Below are 9,698 nucleotides of genomic sequence, written 5' to 3'. Positions count from 1 at the left end.
CCATCTGCGTTGCAGTGCAGTTTTGACTTKCTGTATTTGATGTCGAAGGTGTGTGCTGACAACAGCAAAGCCCACGTTTGCAATCTGCTTGTAGCAAGTGACGAAATCCCAGCATGCGGTCCAAAGAGCAGCGGATGATGATCTGTAAGAAGGGTGAACTTCCTCCTGTACAGATAATGSTGAAACTTACACATTCTAAAAACTATGCCTTCCCGTTCTATCCGTGCGTAGTTACTGTCTGCTTTCTTCAATGTCCTCGATGCGAAAGTGATCGTCTTCTCTTCACCGGAAGGCATGATATGGGAATGCTCCCACACCATATGGACTAGCATCAACATGCTTGTTGGATGGGCAATGATGGGTGTGATGATGCAGTGTGTCTCTAACCACRTTTCCATCCACAGTTTTTATGTTTTGTCCTGACAAAGCAACTGATACAGCAGCTTCGTTGCTAAGCTCGGGATAAAGCGTCCGTAGTAATTCAGAAACCCCAGGAAAGAACATAGTTGGCTCATGTTCTGTGGAGCAGGGGCGTCCGAGATAGCCTTGACCTTGGATGGAGCCTTGTGAAGGCCTGTGGTATCGATGACGTATCCGAGGTATTCAACCGATGATTGGAAGAATGCACAGTTGTCCTTACGAACTYGCAATCCGTAGTCCTTCAATTTCTGTAAGGTCGCATCCAAATTCTGGAGATGGTCCTCTTAGTCTTTTCCAGTAATGAGGATGTCATCCAAGTAGCATTGTCCTCCTGGCAATACACTCAAGATCAGATCCATCACCTTATGGAACAGCGTTGGCGCACTTGTGATTCCAAACATTAGATGACAGTACCTGAAGAGCCCCTTGTGTGTCACGAAGGTCAGCAGCTCCTTTGACTTTTCATCCACTTGCAAGTAGGTTTGGCAGAGGTCTATTTGGCTGAACTTTTGACCCCCAGCTAAACCCGCRAAAAGGTTGTTGATGTGTGGTAACGGATACTGTTCAGCAGAGAACAYAGGGTTAACTGTGACTTTAAAGTCTCCACATATTCTGATTCMACCATCTTTCTTAAGGACTGGTACAATGGGTGTTGCCCATTCACTCACGCTGAACGGTTCCAGTACTTTGTTCTTGACTAAAGCATTCTTGTCAGCCTGGACTTTTGGTCTGACGAGTCSTGCTTTCAGAAACTTTGGTTTGGCTTAATGCTAAGCTTCATTGTAATGTATTTCATTCTACCCAGCTCTCCATTAAAGACTTCTCCATTTTTCTTTAAAGGGGAACTTCACTGCTAGACACTATTTGATGTTTTGATTGATGAGAGGGTGTTTCAGACACACAGTCATTATGCACTATATCTGTATTTTAGAATTTTCACTCCAGGGAGTTCAAAATTGAGCTTGCGGTCTGATCTAAAAATGGATGTTTTGTAATAATTATTGTGGCCTTTGTGTTTCGCCGATTGCACGATCACGCTAGCAGCGTGTAGATATGGCTGTCCTTGTTCAATAGAGCCATTGGACTTGTCTAAACGATGTTCCTATCTGCCAGGACATTGCAGGCTATTTAGGTTTACTAATTTCCCCTGGCTTTGTAAAGACACAGCCTGACGGGAGCCCTACTTCCTTGTTCCCACCCTCAAAGGCAGGCTTTTCAAAACGGGRGCGTTACTAGTTTACAGGTTCACGGAAGCAATGTTACCATGCACTGTATATCCAAAATTGTWAAATATTTAGCTACAATGGCTGCTTCTGATGATTCCAAACATACAGCCCTATTTATTTGAGCCGGAATACACTGAAGAGGAGTTAAGACAGCGAGAAAAATAATTGCTAGACCATCAAGCAGTGGCAGCAGCCTAGACCAGGCAGGCAAATGGCAGACAAGTTGTTTTGCTGTCGGTAGCTTGCTAGCAATATAAGCTCTCTTTTTACATGAGGCAGAGTTGTTTAGAATTGAACAATTAGGTGATTGATTTGGCCATAACGGAGCTTGTTAGTACAACTACAAGGCAAGCTAGCCAAGTTTAGCTAGCTAGCTGTGTATTTGCTATACCTAAAATTCACTGTAGTCTGTTACAGTATACCTAGCTAGCTAACTAGCCTAGCTAGCCTCAGTGCCTCTCATTAGGAGAAAAAAAGTGGATAAATGTTTTGATGATGATGGCACAGAGTAAAGGAATGACTCATATTAGTCTTGGGGTAACTATACCTGTATGTTGTAGCTAGCTAACGTGTGTCTGTGAGATGTATCATATTCTACACCATGCTGCTACAATAGGATTACAGGCAGCACGAATGCCCATGAACTGTGTAATAGCATTTTGGGTTTTCTCTCAGTCAATACTGCTTGGATACAAAGAAGTTGATGATTCTCTAGAGGAGATGTGAAAGCTCCCGTAACATCAAACTCCCMTTTTATCAAAGTGACTCCGAACACCTCACTGCACCACCCAAAAACACYGTATGCAAGTATTCCCTTTGTAGAAATGTACTATTTATTATAAGCGTCAGTAGTATATTTTTCTTCTACTGTATGTCAYACATTGCCTTAACTGTTCCTGCATACTGCTGTGTAAACTCAACCCGGTCTCCAGAGCAAATAAACTTTGTCTTGAATACAAGCCATGTCTACTTACTTGCTATATTGACAGACGAATCAATCAAATGTATCAATTAAATGTATTTATAAAGCCCTTCTTACATCAGTTGATGTCACAAAGTGCTGTACAGAAACCCAGCCTAAAAYCCCAAACAGCAAGCAATGCAGGTGTAGAAGCACGGTGKCTAGGAAAAACTCCTTAGAAAGGCTGGAACCTAGAAAGAAACCTAGAGAGGGACCAGGCTATGAGGGGTGGCCAGTCCTCTTCTGGCTGTGCCGGATGGAGATTATAACAGAACATGGCCAAGATGTTCAAATGTTCATAGATGCCCAGCAGGGTCAAATAATAATAATCACAGTGGTTGTCAAGGGTGCAACAGGTCACCACCTCAGGAGTAAATGTCAGTTGGCTTATCTTAGCCGATCATTCAGAGTATTTCTACCGCTCCTTCTGTCTCTAGAGAGTTGAAAACAGCAGGTCTGGAACAGGTCAGGGTTCCATAGCCGCAGGCAGAACAGTTCGAAATGGAGCAGCAGCACGGCCAGTGGACTGGGACAGCAAGGATCATCAGGCCAGTGAGTTTGAGGCATGGTCCTAGGGCTCAGGTCGAGAGAGAGAATTAGAGAGAGCATACTTAAATTCACACAGACACCGGATAAGACAGAGAAATATTCCAAATATAACAGACTGACCCTAGCCCCGACAGAGCCAAACAGGCAGAATATAACCCCACCCACTTTGCCACAGCCCCCACACCACTAGAGGGATATCTTCAACCACCAACTTACCATCCTGAGACAAGGCCGAGTATAGACCACGAAGATCTCCCCTCAGCACAACCCAAGGGGGCGCCAACCTAGACAGGAAGATCACGTCAGTGACTCAATCCACTTCAAGTGACGCACCCCTCCTAGGGACGGCATGGAAGAGCACCAGTAAGCCAGTGACCCTGTAATAGGGTTAGAGGCAGAGAATCCCAGTGGAGAGAGGGGAACCGGCCAGGCAGAGACAGCAAGGGCGGTTCGTTGCTCCAGTGCCTTTCCGTTCACCTTCACACTCCTGGGCCAGACTACACTCAATCATAGGACCTACTGAAGAGATGAGTCTTCAATAAAGACTTAAAGGTCGAGACCGAGTCTGCATCTCACATGGGTAGGCAGACAATTCTTAAATTGAGCTCTATAGGAGAAAGCGCTGCCTCCAGCTGTTTGCTTAGAAATTCTAGGGACAGTTAGGAGGCCTGCGTCTTGTGACCATAGTGTACGTGTAGGTAGGTACGGCAGGACCAACTCGTAAAGATAGGTAGGAGCAAGCCCATGTAATGCTTTGTAGGTTAGCAGTAAAACCAGTAAAACTTTGAAATCAGCCCTACTTCACTACATTCATAAAGAAAATTATGTACTTTTTTACTCCATACATTTATCCCTGGTCATTCCTACTGCCTCTGATCTGGCGGACTCACTAAACACATTTCATTTGTAAATGAGTGTTGGAGCATGCCCCTGCCTATTGGTAAATTTAAAAATCAAAGATATTGGTGCCGTCTGGTTTGCTTTATATAAGGAATTTGAAAAGATTTATAATTTTACTTTTGATACTTATTAAGTATATTTTAGCAATTACATTTTCTTTTGATACTTAAGTATATTTAAAACCAAATRCTTTTAGACTTTTACTCAAGTAGTATTTTACAGGGTGACTTGAGTCATTTTCTGTTAAAGGTATCTTTACTTTTACTCATGTCAATTGGTTACTTTTTCCACCATAGCTGGTATGTGTTTTGTTACACTCAGTCAATAATGGGGCGTTACATTTTTCCACAATTGTTTACACATGTTTGCTGAATCTTTGGCCCATTTTCCCAAAACTCTAAACACAAAACCACAAACAAAATGCAAAACTCTACAAATCTCTAACAAAAGCAAACACTGCATTCAAAACTGTTTTATCTCGACAACATTTTTTTTGCACCCAAATCACACACACACATCATATGAATAGATCTGTCTACCAACCAACACACTGATGTGCTCAACACAAAACACTACTGTGAGTATCCCATCCGTAGGTTCATGCCTTTTGCATTTTCAGTGTTACACTGTAGCCGGTTGTAAAAGATTGTTACAGTAATGTATACCTATTAAAATATACATAAATTAACACACACAAATGCAATACAGTAACAAAATATATTGTCTAAACTTGTGTTTTGTATGTAACACTTTCCATACCCAACAGGAGAAAACCAGGAAAAACATTGAGTAAGATAAAGATTTATCTGTACAAAAAAACAAAAAAAGTCTCATCCTTTCAAAACACAAGACAAACACACGTGCAAAATGTAAGAAAAAAGACAKTAGGCTGCATCCTATTTTGGTCTGGCAACAGCACCTCATCTACATCATAAGCGATGTTCTCCCTGGCTAAACAGCGGGGAAAGAATCTTCTGGAGTGAMGGATCCAGCCSCCGAAAGCCCCCACATCAACTTCACCACATGCTTCCTCCATTGCCTGGAGAAGAGGCATGCGTGCGAGGGGATGGCGGTCATACACCTTCCATCGCCATGCTGAAAAAAACTCTTCAATTGGGTTTAGGGATGGGGAATATGGTGGGAGGTATAGAACAATAAATTGTGGGTGGTCGATGAACCAGTTGCGGACCAGAGCAGCCCGGTGGAAACTCCCGTTGTCCCAGATGACAACATACCTGGGCTGCTCTGGTCCACCCCTCTGCTCAGCTGGAATGAGGATGCCATGTAGTGTGTCCAGGAATGTGATGAGAAGGGCAGTGTTGTAGGGACCAAGGTTGGCATGGTGATGGAGGACGCCTTTCTGGCTAACAGCTGAGCACATGGTGATATTCCCTCCACACTGTTCAGGGACATTCACAATGGCACGGTGGCCAATAACGTCCCATCTTCATCCCCTTCTTTTGGCTAGTACTGTAATGTGTCTATACAGTGCTGATATGATWGTAAATYCACAGTATAGTACTTTCTTGCACATATTCATAGTGCTGTTCTTTAACCCTCTCTGAGTTTTGCTCAAATGGCACCCTGTAAACCTGTTTCATCTGGATTTTGTTGTGCTGTAATACACGATCTAATGTAGACAAGCCCACCTGGTGAATGTTATTGAATATTGTGTTGTCTGCAATTATGTGGTTCTGGATTTCTCGTAGTCTAATGGTATTGTTTGCCACCACCATGTTCACAATGGCGGTCTCCTGTTCTGGTGTGAACAGCCAGTGTCTTACACCAAGGCCTTGCCCTCTCTCAGTTCTGCAGAAGATCTACAAATATGATCGGTTACAACTATTTTCTTCAATATGAAATGACATTACTGTAACATTGGCCAACAATCACTGAGTAACATAGGCCTACTGATATGTCGGACTGCAGTATACATACATAAAGAGCATACTGTAGATGGTATGTAACTATCCGTTCTCATGTCTGAATGTACGGATGATAGATGCAATAGTGTAGATGGTAGGTAACTTACCGGTTCTCATGTCTGAATGTACGGATGATAGATGCAATAGTGTAGATGGTAGGTAACTTACCGGTTCTCATGTCTGAATGTACGGATGATAGATGCAATAGTGTAGCGGCTCAAGTTCGCTGGAACTCTCTGCCCAGCCTCCCTCATACTCAATCCATGGTTAAGCACATGGTCAACCAATGTGGCCCTGATCTCATCTGAGACAACTGTCCTTCCTCGTCCTCCTCTTCCTCTCACTCCTTCACCTCTAGCTCTTGCTTCACCTTGACTTCCATTTTCCTCCAAAACAGGAGAGCTCATCTGTGCCCTTTATAGCGCTAAGCTCTGATTTCTAAGTGAACAATTCAGCAACTAGTGTTTACACCTGTGATGAGTGGTGTTGCCAATTGGTGTATAGAGTTTGGCATTGTGATTGGGGTTGCTTCCAAAGGGACCAAAGAGATTTTAATTTTGAATGTTGTGCCTAATGTAGAGAACTGTGTATTGTTTTGCAAAAAGTGTGGTATATAATTGAAAACTGAGTGTAAAGCAGGAATTGTGCTTGCAATTTTGCAGACTTGGTTAGGGATTTGGTATATTTGTTCAGGTTGGTGATTGCGTTTCAAGTTCCAATTTTAGTGGTGTAAACAATTGGGAAAAACTGTAAGATGAGCACCTGCAGTTGTGCTATTGAAAGTCTGAAAGTGCTGGCTACAAACACAGATATTTTGTTATTCTCACATTGTCACGTTCCTGACCTGTTTTCCCTTGTTTTTGTATTTGTTAGTATGGTCAGGCGTGAGTTGGGGTGGGCATTCTATGTTGTGTGTCTAGTTTGTCTGTTTCTGTGTTCAGCCTAATATGGTTCTCAATCAGAGGCAGCTGTCAATCGTTGTCCCTGATGAGAATCATATATAGGTGGCTTGTTTTTGTGTGAGATTGTGGGTGGTTGTTTCCTGTCTCTGTGTTTGTGTTCTGCACCAGATAGGACTGTCTCGGTTTTCACGTTTGTTGTTTTGTATTGTTGTAAGTGTTCACAGTTCGGTAAATTAAACATGTTGAACACTAACTGCGCTGCATTTTGGTCCTCTCCTTCATCCCAGGAAGAAAGCCGTTACACACATCAACTGGATACACCTCCACGGGGCGGTAGTACGTCCTAAAAAGCATGATGAATTCTGGATATTGTGGTWTGCTTATAACCAAGAAATGTATCTGGCCCATTTCTACCAGTGAGATGCAGAATTTCTTGTATTTGCGTGTTGTGAGGAAATTCTGCATTTTTATACACATATGATATGTTAATCACATATTAATGAACATATATCGTGAAATAGAGCAGTGGTGAAAATTCCCTTTAAGATGGCAGGTAGGCTTGTGTCTCCATGTGTCTTTGTATGCACTGATGGCCAGTCTAGTGTGATTTTCTCCAACCACGAATGTCCCAGTAGTAATGGAAAGTCTCCTTTCACGATGTAGAGTGGCAGCTTTTTCTGTTTGTCTGTTTAACTCAACTGTGACATCAGTGATGCTTCCGACAGCGACAGATTCACCTGTGTAAATCTTTAACATGATGTGTGCTGGCTGAAGTGGAAGGTGTTTCAGTGTCTTTTTGTAGACTGTGTCTGACACGAGATACAGCTGCCCTTGTGTCAATCTCCATACATACCAGCTGTCCCTCTAGCAAGGGGGAGACATAGTAGCCGTGTGGCCCCCCAGCAACAGTCAGTATATTCAGTGTGACTTCCTTGTCCTTGTCTGAGTTACTCACCCCAGTGTTCTCCTGCTCAACAGTGTGAACATCTCTTTTTCTTTCGTTGGAATATTTCTTTCTTGTTTTCAGTCTTTGACGTTTTCTCTGAGCTCTTTTTGTTTCTGCAGGCTCGTTCGATGTGGCCCTTTTTACCATAGGCTCGGCAATCCATGTCCTTACACCAGCCTGATGTCCCATTTTGCCACAGCCGAAAGCATGTGCCTTGATTTCCCTGTCTCYGATTTTCAGTTGCAACTCTGTGCACTTTTCCTGATTAACTCAACTGCTGAGCCTCTTTAGCAGCTAGTTCCATGGACACACTGACTTCAATGGCCTTTGCCAAGGTCAGATTACTTTCAGTCTCTTTTGTGTAGCTTCACTCCGTAGCCCACTTACTAGTCTATCTCTAATGGTGTAATTTAGAACATCATTAAACTCACAGTACTCTGATAGTTTCTTTAACACATCCACAAACATTGTCACTTATTCTCTCTATCTCTTCCTGATTTCTTCTGTGGAACCTAAAACTTTCAGCAATTACTAGTGGTTTTGGTGAAAAGTGTCTTTTCAGTATTTCCACAAAATTCCCATAATTGCCTGGCCTGTCTGGCTGTAGCAGGCTGCATAGTAAATTATATGTGGTCGGTCCTATTACACAAAAAAATGTAGGCCAAATTTTGTCCTCGATGTCATTTACAAGAACAAAATATTCAAACCGTTCTTTATATGAGCTCCACTGCTCAATACTTTCATCAAACTGCCCAATGTTTCCAACAATTTCAGGCATTTTTTGTTTCTTGATTGTCACTCACTTCAATATTGTCCTCAACCACGGCAATATTCTGTTCAGCCATGATCATCTGAATTTCTGTCTCCCGTCTCATTATTGAATTGTTATAAATATGTGGTTATGAAACCCACGAGACATAACAAAATATTGGCTACAAAGAAGTCTGAACCGACAGTGACTATTCTGTACAGAATTTTTTATTTTATTCTATGTTTAAAACTTATTTTCCATGGTACAGTCTAAGCCAGGTGTATACAACTCTTACCTTGCAAGGTCYGGAGTCTGCTGGTTTTCTGTTATTCCTGATAATTACATTGCACTCACCTGGTGTTCCAGGTCTCAATCAGTCTGTGATTAGAGTGGAACAATTTAAAAAAGCAGTGGAACTGACTTCGAAGTCCAGAGTTGAGTTTGAAAGGCTAATGTTAGCACAGTGCAATGCTAGCTGAGGCAAGTGCATAGCTAAGAGAGAGAGTTAGCTTCGTCATGGACGGCAGAAAAGGATTYGAGACGGATGACGGAGCGGGAAAACAACTTGATTAAAAAGGGAGGAATATACAGTGTGTAAAGGAAAKGACATTTATTCAGCTGTGAAGAGGAACTGAATATAAAAAACTGCTAAATGAGCGAACTTGAGGATGCAACGTSAGTGAAGTGAATGAAGATCACGTGACTAAAGAAAATATTGCCATGGCTGAACAGAATATTGCCGTGGTTGAGGACAATAAAGAACCCCCATGATGCTCTGCGGCACAACCCCAATACACCACAAACTGTCTTGATCACCTGTTAAACTCGACTGTAGGCTATAAACCGCGCTGCTTATGGGATTGCATACAGCAAGAGAGATGCGCATGGTCATTTGTTGTATGGCTACTTCAGGAATATGAACCCATCACGGCCAGAAAAGGTGACAAACTTATTCTGCAATGGTTATGAATATAAAATAAATAGGAAATAGATTGCTATGGCTATTGTAAAAGGTTGAGTCAATCAAATCTGGTATCAGGATAAAATGTGATTCAAAGTCACCGAATATACAGTACTTTAAGTATTTTTATTTAACATTAGCTCAGAATGGTAAATGC

The sequence above is a fragment of the Salvelinus sp. IW2-2015 genome, linkage group LG1 (assembly GCF_002910315.2).
Source record: "Salvelinus sp. IW2-2015 linkage group LG1, ASM291031v2, whole genome shotgun sequence".
In the NCBI taxonomy this organism is placed as follows: domain Eukaryota; kingdom Metazoa; phylum Chordata; class Actinopteri; order Salmoniformes; family Salmonidae; genus Salvelinus; species Salvelinus sp. IW2-2015.
Note: the sequence above shows the minus strand (reverse complement) of the source record.